The 19710-nt window shown below is 37.6% G+C and overlaps 1 pseudogene across 1 annotated transcript; it reads left to right on the forward strand.

Moving 5' to 3' along the window:
• Nucleotides 1–11403: 11403 nt before the first annotated feature.
• On the forward strand, nt 11404–15752 carry LOC145990286 (protein yellow pseudogene; annotated as a pseudogene). Its single transcript, XR_014441958.1, has 2 exons — nt 11404–11491; nt 14109–15752. The product of XR_014441958.1 is annotated as a protein yellow pseudogene (transcript).
• The last annotated feature ends 3958 nt before the right edge of the window (nt 15753–19710 follow it).

A 19710-nucleotide genomic window follows, 5' to 3' on the forward strand; every position in this document is an offset into this window, starting at 1 on the left:
CCCATATGAGCTTTTTGCTCAAGTGTGGAACCCTGTCTAATCCAAGATTTTTGTAAAAATGCCCTCGGGAAGTTCCTGTGAAATGATGAGCCCCCTCAGATTGATTTGTCCACACTTACAAAAGGCATTTCTGTCAGATTGTTGTCCATAATCCTGTCAAAAATATGCCCCTCTTGATATTTTTTTTGCCCACACCTAAAACTAAGCCACACACACCCACACACACACACACACACACACACACACACACACACACACACACACACACACACACACACACACACACACAAATCACATTGTTGAACCCAACTGATATGTTTTATTAAGTATAGAGTTTTGATTTGAACCCCAAGAAATTTTATATAAATACCAAAGCCAAAAAATATTAACACACATACACACACACACACACACTAAATATACAAAACACACTGCTGAACCCAACTGATATTTTTTTATTAAGCATAGAATTTTGATTTGAACCCCAAGAAATTTTATATAATAAACATAACAAAATTCTAATATTTATTTTTGTTTAACAGGTACAACAAGTTTTGAGCACATAAGCAGTTTCTGAGGAATACAAGGCAGCAGCAGCAGCAAGCAATTAACTTATAGAAGGCAGTGTGTATCATATCTAATTGCATGGATAATCTTGACACAGGATTTTTTGAGAGAAGATGTATTTCAAAATACATAAAATCTAAGTCACTTGTTGATGATTTAAAGCTTAGATTCTTTGGCCTGTCCGAGTATGACCTGTTTGCTGTGCAGAATGAAACTGAAATGCAGTGGGTGCTTGCCAGTGACAGGCCATTCCAATGCCTGTATCTCAATTTTATCAGTGAGTTTGAAAAATTTATGTACAGCAGGTTCAGGAGAATTGTTGGATTGTTTGTTAATTTTTATACAGACAGGTGCCATTATGATTTAAGGTTGAAATTGTTTGACAATTATTGGTTCAACAATTGCTATGAGCATTGTTTAGAGTATAGGATGTGCATGATTGCATCTCAGAGTTCAAATTGGAGACATTATAAATATTCAAATAAAATTATTAACAAGATATCTACAAATAAGAAGATTGAATTTGTTACAACTGATAATGGGAATTTGTACAGTGGTGAAGATTTCAATCCAGAGTTTGTATCAAATTCCAACTATATATATTTGAATGAGCTTCTCATGTATTTTATAAGGCAAAAATTTAGAGATTGCACTTATGATTGTATTGTTGAGGCACTGGGGCAGAATAATTTGCATAACATATGCAACTGTGGGAGAGTTTTGTCCAGCCTCTCAGTGTGATTTCAGGCACAGGAATCTGGCAGTTGGGAATCAACCCGCAGCAGGCAGCCCTGATAATTTCAGCAGAGACAGCAATCAAGGTAAATAAATATTTGCTGCAAGTGTAATTTAATTCTCTTCTCATCAGTGTAACACATTTCCTGTCTTGTTTCACATTTCCAAATCCCTGCCCATCAGTGCTGTAGAAATATCAGCCAGGCTCGGGTCTGTGTGCAGGAAGAGGCAAGATATTTGTTTGAAATCTGTTTTGAAGCCTGTACCTAATCACAGCACAGCTCTGTCAGAGATAGGGACAATGAGTAATATCTGTAATTAATAATTCAGTAATCATTTCTAACAAGTTTAATTTTCAATAGGCTCTTCTCATCAGTGTAACACATTTCCTGTCTTATGCAGTTCCAAATCCCTGCATAGCAGTGCTGTAGCCAGGCTCGGGTCTGTATGTAGGAAGAGGCATAGTTGAAATCTGCTTGGGTTTAATTTTTTGAAGCCTGTACCTCATCACAGCATAGCTCTGTCAGAGGATAGGGACATTGAGTATAAAATCTGTAATCAATAAGTCAGTAATCAATTCTAACAAGTTTAATTTTTAATAGGATCTTCTCATCAGTGTAACAAATTTCCTGTCTTGTTTCACATGCAGTTCCAAATCCCTGCCCCATCAGTGCTGTAGAAATATGAGCCAGGCTCGGGTCTGTATGTAGGAAGAGGCAAGACATTTGTTTGAAATCTGCTTGGGTATAATTTTCTGAAGCCTGTACCTAATCACAGCACAGCTCTGTCAGAGATAGGGACATTGAGTATAAAATCTGTAATCAATATTGTTAGTAATCAATTCTAACAAGTTTAATTCTCTTCTCATCAGTGTAACAAATTTCCTGTCTTGTTTCACATGCAAATTCCTGCTCATCAGTGCTGCAGCCAGGCTTGGGTCTGTATGCAGGAAGAGGCAAGATATTTGTTTGAAATCTGCTTGGGTATAATTTTCTGAAGCCTGTACCCATCACAGCATAGCTCTGTCAGAGATAGGGACATTGAGTAATAATTAATAATTATTCTTGTCAGTAATCAATTCTAACAAGTTTAATTTTTAATAGGTTCTTCTCATCAGTGTAACAAATTTCCTGTCTCATGCAGTTCCAAATCCCTACCCATCATCAGTGCTGTAGAAATATCAGCCAGGCTTGGGTCTGTATGCAGGAAGAGGCAAGACATTTGTTTGAAATCTGCTTGGGTATAATTTTCTGAAGCCTGTACCTAATCACAGCACAGCTCTGTCAGAGTGTAACAAATTTCCTGTCTTGTTTCACATGCAGTTCCAAATCCCTGCCCAGCAGTGCTGCAGCCAGGCTCGGGTCTGTATGCAGGAACAGGCATAATATTTGTGAAATCTGCTTGGGTATAATTTTCTGAAGCCTGTACCCATCACAGCACAGCTCTGTCAGAGATAGGGACATTGAGTAATATCTGTAATCAATAATTAATAATTATTCTTGTCAGTAATCAATTCTAACAAGTTTAATTTTTAATAGGCTCTTCTCCTGTCTTGTTTCACATGCAGTTCCAAATCCCTGCCCATCAGTGCTGTAGAAATATCTTCCAGGCTCGGGTCTGTGTGTAGGAACAGGCAAGATATCTGCTTGGGCATAATTTTTTGAAGCCTGTACCCATCACAGCATAGCTCTGTCAGAGATAGGGACATTGAGTATGTATTATTACTGAACCTGCCCCATCTAACATGTTGCTGTGTTTCTTCAATACATTAGTCATAATCAATAAAATATTCAGAACAAACCTCTATAAGATATGACAACCTGCAACAATCTGGATGTATGAGATGTTTTATTTTCTGTATTTTTCAGGCTCTCTTGTTACAATCTTGTTTCTCTCTTCAACATTGCCATCACTATAATAATATCTGCCACATGTTCTATGTTAACAACTTCATAATCGATGCAAAAAAAAATAAGCCTGAAAACATATCTGTAATCTAATCAATTCTAACATTTAATTTTCAATAGGCTCTTCTCCTGTCTTGTTTTACATACAGTTCCATCCCTGCTCATCAGTGCTGTAGAAATATCAGCCAGGCTCGGGGGTCTGTGTGTAGGAACAGGCAAGATATTTGTTTGAAATCTGCTGGGTATAATTTTCTGAAGCCTGTACCTAATAACAGAATCACAGCATAGCTCTGTCAGAGATAAGAACATTGAGTAATATCTGTAATCAACAATTAATAATTATTCTTGTCAGTAATCAATTCTAACAAGTTTAATTATTAATAGGCTCTTCCTGTCTTGTTTCACATGCAGTTCCAAATGCCCATCAGTGCTGTAGAAATATCAGCCAGGCTCGGGTCTGTGTGCAGGAAGAGGCATGATACCTGCAGTGGTACATAAAATTTTGAAATCTGCTTGGGTATAATTTTCTGAAGCCTGTACCTCATCACAGCACAGCTTTGTCAGAGATAGGGACATTGAGTATAAACTTAATTGAAAACATATCTGTAATCAATAAGTCACTAACAAGTTTAATTCTTAATAGGCTCTTCTCTGTGTTGTTTCACGTGCAGTTCCATCCCTGCCCATCAGTGCTGTAGAAATATCAGCCAGGCTCGGGGGGTCTGTATGCAGGAACAGGCATAGTTGAAATCTGCTTGGGTATAATTTTCTGAAGCCTGTACCTAATAATAACATCACAGCACAGCTCTGTCAGAGACAGGGACATTGAGTATAAACTTTATTGTGAAAACATATCTGTAATCAATAATCATTATTCTTGTCAGTAATCAATTCCTTCTCATCAGTGTAACAAATTTCCTGTCTTGTTTCACATGCAGTTCCATCCCTGCCCATCAGTGCTGTAGAAATATCAGCCAGGCTCGGGGGGTCTGTATGCAGGAACAGGCATAGTTGAAATCTGCTTGGGTATAATTTTCTGAAGCCTGTACCTAATAATAACATCACAGCACAGCTCTGTCAGAGACAGGGACATTGAGTATAAAACTCTATAAGATATGACAACCTGCAACAATCTGGATGTATGAGATGTTTTATTGTTTTTATGTTTCTGTATTTTTCAGGTTCTCTCTTGTTACAATCTCATTGCCCTGCCACATGTTCTATGGTTATATGCTCTAACAACTTATCTGTAATCAATAATATTTTTTCTTGTCAGTAGCTCCTCTCATCAGTGTAACAAATTTCCTGTCTTGTTTTGCATGCAGTTCCAAATCCCTACCCATCAGTGCTCAGCCAGGCTCGGGTCTGTATGTAGGAAGAGGCAAGATATTTGTTTTATAGCTGCTGCTGATAATCTGATTCTGATATTTTCCACCATTGTTCCTATATAAACGTTTCAACATATGTTATACATATCAGAATCAGATTATCAGATTATCAGCAGCAGCTATAAAACAGCAACAGTGTCTTCTGGATTTACCTCCAGGGTCACTGTCTTGCCTGTCAATGTTTTCACAAATATCTGCATTATATGTATATTTATAATGGCTGCTTCTCTATCAGAGCTATGCTGTGATGCTATTATTAGGTACAGGCTTCAGAAAATTATACCCAAGCAGATTTCAAACAAATATCTTGCCAGGCTCGGGGGTCTGTGTGTAGGAACAGGCAAGATATTTGTTTGAAATCTGCTTGGGTATAATTTTCTGAAGCCTGTACCTAATAACAGCATCACAGCATAACTCTGTCAGAGATAGGGACATTGAGTATAAATTTAATTGAAAACATATCTGTAATCAATAAGTCAGTAATCAATTCTAACAAGTTTAATTTTCTTCTTATCAGTGTAACAAATTTCCTGTCTTGTTTCACATTTCCAAATCCCTTCACATCAGTGCTCAGCCAGGCTCGGGTCTGTATGCAGGAAGAGGCAAGATATTTGTTTGAAATCTGCTCTGAAGCCTGTACCTCATCACAGCACAGCTCTGCCAGAGATAGGGACATTGAGTATAAATTTAATTATATTCAGAACAAACCTCTATAAGATATGACAACCTGCAACAATCTGGATGTATGAGATGTTTTGTTTCTGTATTTTTCAGGCTCTCTTGTTACAATCTTGTTTCTCTCTGCAACATTGCCATCACTATAATAATATCTCCCACATGTTCTATCTAACAACTTCATAATCGATGCAAAAAAATAAACCTGAAAACATATCTGTAATCAATAATAATCTTGTCAGTAATTAATTATAACTCATCAGTGTAACAAATTTCCTGCCTTGTTTCACATTTCCAAATCCCTGCCCATCAGTGCTGTAGAAATATCAGCCAGGCTCGGGTCTGTGTGCAGGAAGAGGCAAGATATTTGTTTGAAATCTGCTTGGGTATAATTTTCTGAAGCCTGTACCTAATAATAGCATCACAGCATAGCTCTGATAGAGAAGCAGCCATTATAAATATACATATAATGCAGATATTTGTGAAAACATTGACAGGCAAGACAGTGACCCTGGAGGTAAATCCAGAAGACACTGTTGCTGTTTTATAGCTGCTGCTGATAATCTGATAATCTGATTCTGATATGTATAACATATGTTGAAACGTTTATATAGGAACAATGGTGGAAAATATCAGAATCAGATTATCAGCAGCAGCTATAAAACAAATATCTTGCCTCTTCCTACATACAGACCCGAGCCTGGCTGAGCACTGATGGGTAGGGATTTGGAACTGCATGCAAAACAAGACAGGAAATTTGTTACACTGATGAGAGGAGCTACTGACAAGAAAAAATATTATTGATTACAGATAAGTTGTTAGAGCATATAACCATAGAACATGTGGCAGGGCAATGAGATTGTAACAAGAGAGAACCTGAAAAATACAGAAACATAAAAACAATAAAACATCTCATACATCCAGATTGTTGCAGGTTGTCATATCTTATAGAGTTTTATACTCAATGTCCCTGTCTCTGACAGAGCTGTGCTGTGATGTTATTATTAGGTACAGGCTTCAGAAAATTATACCCAAGCAGATTTCAACTATGCCTGTTCCTGCATACAGACCCCCCGAGCCTGGCTGATATTTCTACAGCACTGATGGGCAGGGATGGAACTGCACGTGAAACAACACAGAGAAGAGCCTATTAAGAATTAAACTTGTTAGTGACTTATTGATTACAGATATGTTTTCAATTAAGTTTATACTCAATGTCCCTATCTCTGACAAAGCTGTGCTGTGATGAGGTACAGGCTTCAGAAAATTATAACCAAGCAGATTTCAAAATTTTATGTACCACTGCAGGTATCATGCCTCTTCCTGCACACAGACCCGAGCCTGGCTGATATTTCTACAGCACTGATGGGCATTTGGAACTGCATGTGAAACAAGACAGGAAGAGCCTATTAATAATTAAACTTGTTAGAATTGATTACTGACAAGAATAATTATTAATTGTTGATTACAGATATTACTCAATGTTCTTATCTCTGACAGCTATGCTGTGATTCTGTTATTAGGTACAGGCTTCAGAAAATTATACCCAAGCAGATTTCAAACAAATATCTTGCCTGTTCCTACACACAGACCCCCCAGCCTGGCTGATATTTCTACAGCACTGATGAGCAGGGATGGAACTGTATGTAAAACAAGACAGGAGAAGAGCCTATTGAAAATTAAATGTTAGAATTGATTAGATTACAGATATGTTTTCAGGCTTATTTTTTTTGCATCGATTATGAAGTTGTTAACATAGAACATGTGGCAGATATTATTATAGTGATGGCAATGTTGAAGAGAGAAACAAGATTGTAACAAGAGAGCCTGAAAAATACAGAAAATAAAATATCTCATACATCCAGATTGTTGCAGGTTGTCATACCTTATAGATGTTTGTTCTGAATATTTTATTGATTATGAAGAAACACAGCAATGTTAGATGGGGCAGGTTTTAAAATATAGTGCAGTAATAATTTTATACTCAATGTCCCTATCTGTGACAGAGCTATGCTGTGATGAGGTACAGGCTTCAAAAAATTATACCCAAGCAGATTTCAACTACAAACTTGCTGCACACAGACCCAGAGCCTGGCTGCAGCACTGATGGGCAGGGATTTGGAACAGCATGTGAAACAAGACAGGACACTGATGAGAAGAACCTATTAAAAATTAAATATTAGAATTGATTACTAACAAGAATAATTATTAATTATTGATTACAGATATGTTTTCAAGTTTGAAGTTGTTAGCATAGAACATGTGGAATTATAGTGATGGCAATGTTGGAGAGAGAAACAAGATTGTAACAAGAGAGCCTGAAAAATACAGAAAATAAAACATCTCATACATCCAGATTGTTGCAGGTTGTCATATCTTATAGAGGTTTGTTCTGAATATTTTATTGATTATGACTAATGTATTGAAGAAACACAGCAACATGTTAGATGGGGCAGGTGCAGTAATAATACATACTCAATGTCCCTATCTCTGACAGAGCTATGCTGTGATGGGTACAGGCTTCAAAAAATTATGCAAAAGCAGATATCTTGCCTGTTCCTACACACAGACCCGAGCCTGGAAGATATTTCTACAGCACTGATGGGCAGGGATTTGGAACTGCATGTAAAACAAGACAAGAGAAGAGCCTATTAAAAATTAAACTTGTTAGAATTGATTACTGACAAGAATAATTATTAATTATTGATTACAGATATTACTCAATGTCCCTATCTCTGACAGAGCTGTGCTGTGATGGGTACAGGCTTCAGAAAATTATACCCAAGCAGATTTCAAACAAATGTCTTGCCTCTTCCTGCATACAGACCCAAGCCTGGCTGATATTTCTACAGCACTGATGATGGGTAGGGATTTGGAACTGCATGAGACAGGAAATTTGTTACACTGATGAGAAGAACCTATTAAAAATTAAACTTGTTAGAATTGATTACTGACAAGAATAATTATTAATTATTACTCAATGTCCCTATCTCTGACAGAGCTATGCTGTGATGGGTACAGGCTTCAGAAAATTATACCCAAGCAGATTTCAAACAAATATCTTGCCTCTTCCTGCATACAGACCCAAGCCTGGCTGCAGCACTGATGAGCAGGAATTTGCATGTGAAACAAGACAGGAAATTTGTTACACTGATGAGAAGAGAATTAAACTTGTTAGAATTGATTACTAACAATATTGATTACAGATTTTATACTCAATGTCCCTATCTCTGACAGAGCTGTGCTGTGATTAGGTACAGGCTTCAGAAAATTATACCCAAGCAGATTTCAAACAAATATCTTGCCTCTTCCTGCATACAGACCCAAGCCTGGCTGCAGCACTGATGAGCAGGAATTTGCATGTGAAACAAGACAGGAAATTTGTTACACTGATGAGAAGAGAATTAAACTTGTTAGAATTGATTACTAACAATATTGATTACAGATTTTATACTCAATGTCCCTATCTCTGACAGAGCTGTGCTGTGATTAGGTACAGGCTTCAGAAAATTATACCCAAGCAGATTTCAAACAAATGTCTTGCCTCTTCCTACATACAGACCCGAGCCTGGCTCATATTTCTACAGCACTGATGGGGCAGGGATTTGGAACTGCATGTGAAACAAGACAGGAAATTTGTTACACTGATTAGAAGATCCTATTAAAAATTAAACTTGTTAGAATTGATTACTGACTTATTGATTACAGATTTTATACTCAATGTCCCTATCCTCTGACAGAGCTATGCTGTGATGAGGTACAGGCTTCAAAAAATTAAACCCAAGCAGATTTCAACTATGCCTCTTCCTACATACAGACCCGAGCCTGGCTACAGCACTGCTATGCAGGGATTTGGAACTGCATAAGACAGGAAATGTGTTACACTGATGAGAAGAGCCTATTGAAAATTAAACTTGTTAGAAATGATTACTGAATTATTAATTACAGATATTACTCATTGTCCCTATCTCTGACAGAGCTGTGCTGTGATTAGGTACAGGCTTCAAAACAGATTTCAAACAAATATCTTGCCTCTTCCTGCACACAGACCCGAGCCTGGCTGATATTTCTACAGCACTGATGGGCAGGGATTTGGAAATGTGAAACAAGACAGGAAATGTGTTACACTGATGAGAAGAGAATTAAATTACACTTGCAGCAAATATTTATTTACCTTGATTGCTGTCTCTGCTGAAATTATCAGGGCTGCCTGCTGCGGGTTGATTCCCAACTGCCAGATTCCTGTGCCTGAAATCACACTGAGAGGCTGGACAAAACTCTCCCACAGTTGCATATGTTATGCAAATTATTCTGCCCCAGTGCCTCAACAATACAATCATAAGTGCAATCTCTAAATTTTTGCCTTATAAAATACATGAGAAGCTCATTCAAATATATATAGTTGGAATTTGATACAAACTCTGGATTGAAATCTTCACCACTGTACAAATTCCCATTATCAGTTGTAACAAATTCAATCTTCTTATTTGTAGATATCTTGTTAATAATTTTATTTGAATATTTATAATGTCTCCAATTTGAACTCTGAGATGCAATCATGCACATCCTATACTCTAAACAATGCTCATAGCAATTGTTGAACCAATAATTGTCAAACAATTTCAACCTTAAATCATAATGGCACCTGTCTGTATAAAAATTAACAAACAATCCAACAATTCTCCTGAACCTGCTGTACATAAATTTTTCAAACTCACTGATAAAATTGAGATACAGGCATTGGAATGGCCTGTCACTGGCAAGCACCCACTGCATTTCAGTTTCATTCTGCACAGCAAACAGGTCATACTCGGACAGGCCAAAGAATCTAAGCTTTAAATCATCAACAAGTGACTTAGATTTTATGTATTTTGAAATACATCTTCTCTCAAAAAATCCTGTGTCAAGATTATCCATGCAATTAGATATGATACACACTGCCTTCTATAAGTTAATTGCTTGCTGCTGCTGCTGCCTTGTATTCCTCAGAAACTGCTTATGTGCTCAAAACTTGTTGTACCTGTTAAACAAAAATAAATATTAGAATTTTGTTATGTTTATTATATAAAATTTCTTGGGGTTCAAATCAAAATTCTATGCTTAATAAAAAAATATCAGTTGGGTTCAGCAGTGTGTTTTGTATATTTAGTGTGTGTGTGTGTGTGTATGTGTGTTAATATTTTTTGGCTTTGGTATTTATATAAAATTTCTTGGGGTTCAAATCAAAACTCTATACTTAATAAAACATATCAGTTGGGTTCAACAATGTGATTTGTGTGTGTGTGTGTGTGTGTGTGTGTGTGTGTGTGTGTGTGTGTGTGTGTGGGTGTGTGTGGCTTAGTTTTAGGTGTGGGCAAAAAAAATATCAAGAGGGGCATATTTTTGACAGGATTATGGACAACAATCTGACAGAAGTGCCTTTTGTAAGTGTGGACAAATCAATCTGAGGGGGCTCATCATTTCACAGGAACTTCCCGAAGGCATTTTTACAAAAATCTTGGATTAGACGGAGTACCACACTTGAGCAAAAAGCTCATATGGGCATGTTGAGCAAGTTTTAAGTGTAGGCAAATCTGCCTGAGGGGGGGTCATCATTTCTCGGGTTTATAATACCCTCAATTACACTACTTTATGTTAACACCAAACTATCTGGTGACGAAAGTGTAGGAATGTGAATATATGAACATACTATATATTGGACAAATACGCAATAACCCAGTGTTTTCCTACAAACGATGTAAAATATCCTCCATTTTATTTCTCCTTATCCTGTCGTCTTCTTGTTTATGTTACTCGGGGAGGACCCTAGCCCCCTTGTTAGCAGATTTGAATGTGATTTAGAATGACTTTTAAAATCTTTTTCCAGGAAATCAATAACATTGAACTACTTTTAGACGTTAACCAAATTATGTTACACAGTTAAGTTTTGGGTTGAGTACAATTTTGCTTGTGAAACACGATGTGTGAATGGGGGAAAAGGAGGAAATCAGTTTTGGTTCCTTATTTATTTCCGGAACGAGGAAGTTTCTGATGAACGAATCCTCCGGAAGAGTAGGCCTAACCGCAAAACCACGATTTCAGAAGATTAAACAACTTCGACACATTTCTTGTCACAGCTAGTCACTATCAGCCAGAAGTACTTGTGTAGTTCCTTCCTGTATAGACGCGCCCAGTAGTGTCCTGTTGTTTACCAAGAAAGGCATCAAATTGTGACTGCAGGTTAGTTATTGCAATCATTATTGATTGCGTGTAACATTGAGACACATATCCCATCAGTTGCGAATCTATAGTTATTACGGGAGATGCAACTACCAACAGCTCACTGACTGTACAGTCACGGATACTTGTGGGTTGTAACGATTCTATTGAAAGTCAATGGTATCCTTACAATCCAGAAGTGTCCGTGACTGTACGTACAGGGAGAATGTAATTGGTCCAAAGCCTTCCAACTTATTTAGTAAAGCATTTTGCACTAACTTAATAAAGTCCGCAACTGTACAGAATATTGCATTCGTTGGTAGGGTTTTGAAATGTTCATTTTTGTTTGAAACATCTGGTCTTTCTTATCTCGCCATAAATGTTTCAGAAATCATTCTGAAGAAATAAACTGTTAGCGGCATTCTCTATCAAAAATTAACCACATACGGTACTTTTTGTAAACTTGATAAGAAACAATAACATTTTGATGACTAATATTTAAAACTTAAAAATAAAAACCCAGTTCATTGAAATAAAATAGCATTGTTCAGGATAATTTAATTAATATGCATCAAACTAATATTACATAAAACTAATTTAGACAATATTTTTATTGTTTAATTGGAATAATAACCATAATAAATGCACATTATGACAATATATACATTCACGTTTCTTGTAGCTTTTCATATTAGTAATAATAATGAACGATAATTTGATTACAAGGCGGCGACGGGTTAAAATAAGTATAATGATATTTGTAGGTGGTCATACAATCTAGCTATGCGCTCAAGCAAGCTCAAAGTATATTAACGATATTTGTATTGCTTGTCAACGGAAAAAACACATATTTTTCAGAACAATGAAACTGGATTGGTTTGGAAGGGTTCATAAAAAATACGAAATATTCCATATATGTACAGTGGGATCCATAAGTTTTACCGTGCAAATTGTCCATGACTATTTTCATTAATTTTTCTCTTACATTCTATGTGTTTTTAAGCGATGGATTTTTTTGTATGCTGGTGAAGAAGTTGTCAACAGCTTGTTTTGAGTTTTCTTTTAATTCTTGAAGCTCTTATTGGGTCAAGTAAAGTCAACGAACATGGTGATGGACAATTTGTACAGTAATACTAATTGATCCCACTGTACAGGCAAATTGTATTTGAGTTATTAAATCATCAAATACTTAATTGCTGATAATAAAGAATTCTAAAGAGGTATGTGAGCTCGAATAAATTAGTATCACAGAGGGATATATGATCTTGCAGACACTTTAGCCCTATTGCCATTTGACAACTCTTATTCGGAGAATCGAGCTTCAAACTTCGTGGTTACTCATCCTGATCAAGGAGAAAAAGAGGAAAAATGAAAAGAAAGAAGAAAAACGGAAGAGAAAGATATGGAAACAGAGGAAGAGAAAGATAGGGAAACAGAGGAAGAGAAAGATAGGGAACAGACGAACAGGAAGATAGGGAAACAGAGGAAGAAAAAGAAAAAGAGAGAAGGAGATAGAAGAGAAAGGAAGAGAGATGAAAAGAGAAAGAAACATAACACGAGAGAGAGGGAAGTACAGAGATAAAGAAACACAGGATAAATGACAGAGATAGGATGGAAGAGAGAGACCATTAAAGTAAATCACTCTTTTGCTCCCACCAATATAAATTCTTTGTCATCGTCAAAACGTCCCTTGCTCTTATGGGTATTACGCCTTTGATTCTGACTGGGATGTGGCAACCTGTCCACCATTCCGACCTCCTTATTAACAATAATGCTTTTTTTTTAGCCCAAATATGCATTGTGTATGATATCTAGGTGTATACTACATGTGACTTCTCCTCCGAAAATGTTCCCACCCCCTTTGCCTCCCGCTTATATATTTCTGGCACTACTACAGTTCTTGTCATTTAGTTTCCATTGCTTATTATCATCCTATCATCTTCGTCACGGTATACGTTAACTATGTTCAATAAGTCAGGTACAGCCTGTCCCAGGAGTCTGTGGAGCAAGAGGACTCATGACGGTAGAGAAGGGGAGAAAGCGAGTGTGTGAAGCAAAGTTGTGTGCTCTGCTGCTAGCGGCTGGTATCTGCAGTCGCGTTGCTCTTTCCCTCTCACGCTTTCATTGGTCAATTCCTCTCACGTCATCACTTGCTCCACAGTCTCCCAAATTATACTTGGAGAATAGTCTGGCAGCTCAGTCTAAAAGTCTTGGAGTAGAAACTAAAATCTTTCGAATTGCATTTCAACTGCAGCGCCAAATACAATCAGTAGAGAAAACTAAGAACACATTGTTTTCCCCTTGTCTTAAACATTTGTTTTTCACCATATAAATCACATAGTATTTAAAAAAGTTCTTATGCTTAACATATCCACACATTAGAAGATCTACAATCTACATCTGACTGACTTTCGACAATTTCAAACAGAAGTCTGCAATCTCGCGTGCTGTACACTACGGGCTTGATTGCTCATTTACTTGGCCATTTCGAACCGCACTAGGTGACGTCACTTCCGGCAAGAACATACTTCGAGGCTGCTTTTTGGGGCTTTCGGACAGAGCCAGAGTATAGAAGCAGAGTGTTTTTGATCTAAGTTGTGTTATTGTCTCTCCTAACTCGTTGTCTGTATTCTTTCAGATTCAACAGTAAACACGATGGTGCTAACGAGGAGTTTAATTGTGCTGACTCTGATTTCATCTGCTGTGAGTCTGAAGAGGTTGAAAGAATTGCACAACTGGAGAAGCGTCGATTTCAATTTCCCCGACGAGGCAACTCGAAACAGAGCGATCCAGTCTGGAGAATTCGTTCCTGGAAACAGCCTACCTCTGGATGTTGACGTCTTCCAGGACAGAGTCTTCGTCACGTTCCCTCGCTGGAGACCAGGAATTCCAGCAACGCTTGGAGTAATACCTGGAAACTCCGGTTCGCAACCAACGTCTCCCAAAATCACTCCGTATCCAGATTGGTCTTCGAACAGGGAAGGCCAGTGCGACGGCAGAGTGACGTCAGTGTTTCGCATGAGCATCGACACTTGTGGGCGCTTGTGGGCCATCGACTCGGGCGTCGTGGATATTTTGGGACAGTTCACCAGGGCCTGCCCAACTCAGCTGGTCGTTTTTGATTTGTCGACTGACCGAGTCATCAAACGTTATCGCGTTCCAGACTCTGTACTTCTTCCGGGTAGATCTTTACTTGTTACAGTAGCCACGGATATTCGTGGTAGCTGCGATGATGCGTACGCCTACTTGGCTGACGTCACTGGGTTTGGTATTATTGTGTACGATTACAGAAGGGACAGGTCGTGGAGGGTTGAAAACAATTACTTCTACCCTTACCCTCTTCATGGTAAATTCACAGTTAATGGCGAATCCTTCAGGCTAATGGATGGCGTTTTAGGATTGGCTGTTTCCCCATTGGTTAATGGCGACAAGACCCTCTACTTCCACAGCTTGGCTAGCGTGAGAGAATCTTGGGTACCTACCTCGATAATCTTGAACGAAAGAAACGCCAGTTCCAAACCAGAAGACTTCCAAGTATCCGAACCAAGAAGCTCCCAGTCTGCCGGTTCAACAATGGACAACAATGGAATCCTATTCTTCGGCCTCCTAGGCAGAAACTCCATTGCATGCTGGAACTCCAGAGCACCTTACAACTCCAAAAATATCGTGGAAATGGATCAGGACAACAACGCATTGCAGTTTGCAAGTTCCGTCAAAGTGGACCACGACCAAAAACAAAAGCTCTACGTTGTTACATGCACGTTCCAAAGCTATTGGCTTGGCACTATAAACAATGACATTGTTAATTTCAGGATTTTGGGAAGTCCTGTGTCTCACATGGTGCGGGGGACAGCATGTGAGACCCATAGCGACTCTATCTCGTATCCAAGTGGATATGGAGGATCACGTCCAAAGAAACATCATTGATATACGATTATGCAAAATTAGAAACAGAAGCCCTCGTGTTTCACTTATACCTACGTAGTCTGTGCATATCCTAATTGTATCACCAATTTTTATTTTGTTCATTAAGTGCTACATCTACACACACACACACACACACACACAAATATATATATATATATTGAATGATTGATTGATTGAGTTGGTGTTTTAAGTCCACTTTATGCACAGTAAGGCTAATCGGGACTTGACCTACTGTTTAAAGTGGGATCCGAACCACTATGTGCCTCCACCTGTATGGAACCCGTGACCCCTTGGTTACAGGGCAACGTTGCTACCACTGCGCCATTAGGGAGCCACCCCACATATATATATTCATATTTCGCTGTTATATAATTTTTAGTACTAAATTTATTTACTATTTTTTCCTATGCTTTTTTTGCACAATAAAGATTTGAAAATTGATTATGTCAAACTATTGTTAAAAGCCTAATGTAATCTATTTTTTTTAATGAACAGAAAATATTTCGAAAATAACATTGAATACCATGTATGCACTTAGCAAGTTTATGACGTCAGTGTGACATACCAGTACTTTATAGTGGCCAATGAGTGCTCTTGTGCATTATGTGACTATACGCACAGAAGAATGAGTGTGAGTAAGCACCAGAGAGTGTTTTTTGGCCTTTGTTAAGAATCAAGTTTACACTTTGATGCATTTTTGTACGGTCACGGACACTGCTGGGTTGTAACGATTCCATTGAAAGTCAATGCATTCATTACAACCCACAACTGTCCGTGACTGTACATCGTTTGTAAAGGTAACACCAAAATTTCATTTATTTTACTTCGCTTTTCTGCCACTTTTGCACTTTTGGCTAATCGCGAAGATGAGAATGAGTGATGATATGATGATATTGATGGACACTCACAAGGAATACTAGTCCGGGCCGGGATTCGAACCCAGTAATACTAAAGTGATACTAATACGAGTAATACTAATCTTCTCGTAACATTCAATAAGAGCGTCATATAGCAACGGTGTTATATAGCAAAAGTAAGTGTGGAAATACTTATTTCGGTTGTTTATCCTTCCAATCTTACAGCACTTATTATGCATCATGGAATGCATAAATATTACCAGGCAAATTGTCATCGCCATGTTTATTCACATAGCTTTAAACATTATGAAATTCCAGAATTGAAACAAGAAGATCCAAAGATAGTCTACACCGGCATCAGTAAATTCAATACATGGACAATTTGCCTGTTAATATTTACGTATCCCACTTTACCACCTTTTCTAGGTTATACGTATTTTATTAAATCACTTTTTCTAGTGCATAGTAATGCTGTTCTGAAGTCGTTAGAAAAGCTAAATGTTTTGTGTTGTGTTCAACTTAAACACGAAATAATAAAACATAAGCAGTTCTTAAAATAGAATATAGATAACACATGTTTCATTTTCGAAAAACTATTGGATTTTTTATCCAGAAGGCTTTTCTGGACTGAAGCTTCAGTTTAAAGTGTGATCCGGACCATTATGTGCCTCCACTGGGCATCGAATCCGAGACCCCTTGATTACCACTGCGCCATCGGGAAGGCCACTTTCTATATAGGAAAGCTTCCAACTAAAGCGTTTCATGACCGACTATCTGTCAATCAGAGTACAGAGTACATGCTATTGAAATCACTTATATATAAAAAAAGCATCTGTGACTGTGAATTGTGAATTTATTTAATTGTACAAGAATGAGTAATGTATATTTCTACAACAGTAGTAAGGTGATGATATATTACTTTCGTGTTCTTCAATTGTAATTTAGATAACACAAACTGAGAAGCAACTTCTTATACATTTGTGGAAATTGTAATTTGTGAAATTATTTTATGTCACTATGATCACACATTTTCTTTAGTGTTTCAGATTACATTTATAATACATAAGGTAAAGTGCCCAAATACCGCCCCCCTAAGCCAAATTTCAATTATGAAAATTTGTTAAAAGTTAAAAATAATACAACTGATTGAAGCAACTCAACTCCATACCTACTAGTGCTGCTGATGTGATTCTAATAAATAAATCTTTCTTAACCAAAAAAAAAAGTAAATAATCAAAGGAATGCAAATTTTGATTTTTTTAAAAAAGGTGTCCTAAATCCGTTCCCCCTTTCCAGTTATTATCTACTCATTTATTTTATGGGACATTTTATTAAAACAGTGTTAAAATCTCTTGTAATAAATTTATTGAGATGAAAACATGTTTATACATTTTTATACTTAAGTTACATCTTTTCACCCATCCAGACAAAAATCGCAAACAAAGTTTTTGACTTTTGTTGAAGATGAACACATCTCGTGGCACCACTGCAAGCATTTCGAACACATTGCCAATTTCTCTCCTCGCTTTTCTTGGGAAAAACGCTTTCCACAAATAGGACATGACGCATCTTCATCGCTTGAACTATCCTCGTCATCGGTGGACACCAGTGGAACTTGTGTTTCATCCTCAGAGTCGCTTGAACTTGAGTCATATTTCTTTGTTTTCTTTTTGGGAGGTTTTGTCGATGATGTTCCAAACTGATCTTTATCTTCAATGATGAGACGTTTCTTGGCCTTTGATTGGGATTGTTTCTTCTGACGCTCTTTCTGCCATTTTTTGTTTTCCATAGAGGCTTTTAGAGACATCTTATGTGGACTTCCTGTTACCAAGAATGAGGTCCCGGCTCTAGAAGATGTGGAAGGCTGGATTACTGAAACTTCCTGGATGTCTCTTGAACTGACCACTTGAGGTGGAGCTGGAGCATTCCGGTTGTCATCATTCCCTCCATTGTCAGGCACTTCTGGCTCTTTAAGTTGTCTAGCTATGAAGTCATGCTCTTGAAAGGCATCGGGATCAAACGGATGAATTCCAGTTTTCCTAAATGCATTGACGGCAATTTCAAGAGTAACAGCACGAAGGTACGCTTCACAGAACAAACTGGATACTTGTAGTTTCCTCAAAATTCTGTTTGGGTTAGAGGCCAACCATTGCTCTATAGCCTTTGCGTATAGAGTTTTCATGGGAAACATAAATGCTATATCCAAGCTGTAGCTTGTCTGTTGAGTGAGGAGGAAGGCACGTGCCCCTCGGACACCCCGCTGGCGCCACCTTCATCATAGAACTTTAAGTTTAATATATACTTTTTATTAATTAGCATTAATTTTCTTTTCAAGAATAAGGCATAGAAGTCTTAAACACATTATAAAAATGTCGACAAGTGATCATACATCAATCAAAACTAGTCTAAAAAATATATATCACAAGAAAGATACATAATGTGAGTCCTAAATCCGTCCGCGGGACGGATTTGAGAATCTCAAAGGGGACGGATTTAGGATTTCAGTTATAACAACAATGGCGACTGCTCCTGACCAAACGACTACAGCTACATGGCTGTGACAACTGGAACTCAATATTAAAGTACTAATCTATAATTATCAATCACTAAATGATGAGAAACTTACCGCGAGGCGTCAATACAACTGTTTCAAATTGATTTCACACTGTAGCAAGCTTTCAGACAAACTATTTTTGAAAAATTAAAGCGTAAATGAACAGAACAAAGCAACTACGTCACTGACAGTACGCAACAGAATGGTTCTGAAGATTTTCCTGCTGTTCTCGCAAGATGGCAACACTTTCCATGGAAGTTAAAGAGGGGGACGAATTTAGGGCAGGGAACGAATTTAGGGCAGGGGACGGATTTCGGGCACTTTTCCTTACAAAATATATCAAACTTCTTTCCACCTTCTGATATATGGAGACAAATTTGTAATTTTTGTTACGTCTAATCTATTTTTTTTCCGTACCCACTGCCTTTCGGTAAAATGAAGTTGTCAAAATTTTCTCTGATCGTGTACGGCTGTAAATTCAGACCTTTCAATGTTTTGCAATAAGAATATTGTTCGATGGCTTTCAACTCTCGATTCTGTAGGGTTACGAACGCACTGTTTCAATGAAAATGTATCAGTGTACGGACTGCTTTAGGAGGTAGTACAAAGCATACGCTTATGTCTTGCAAGATTAAGCATGTCTGAACTTGTCACATTATGCACGCCGACACCATTGGAAAGGAAAGTAAGTTCCCGGTTATACAGGTCAGGGTGTATCATAATAGAGTAAACAACTTTAAGAATTTATTTTGACTAAACTATATGGAGTACAACAATCAAATTTGTTATGTATCAATCAGTAACACTTCAAGTTTCTCTGAATGTCTACAACTGCCTACAAATGTTCAATGTGGATTCCACCAGCCAGTTATGCAACACACATCCCATTGAAATTCGAGTTC

Source organism: Lepisma saccharinum, chromosome 7 (assembly GCF_977018435.1).
Source record: "Lepisma saccharinum chromosome 7, izLepSacc3.1, whole genome shotgun sequence".
NCBI classification, from domain to species: Eukaryota; Metazoa; Arthropoda; class Insecta; order Zygentoma; family Lepismatidae; genus Lepisma; species Lepisma saccharinum.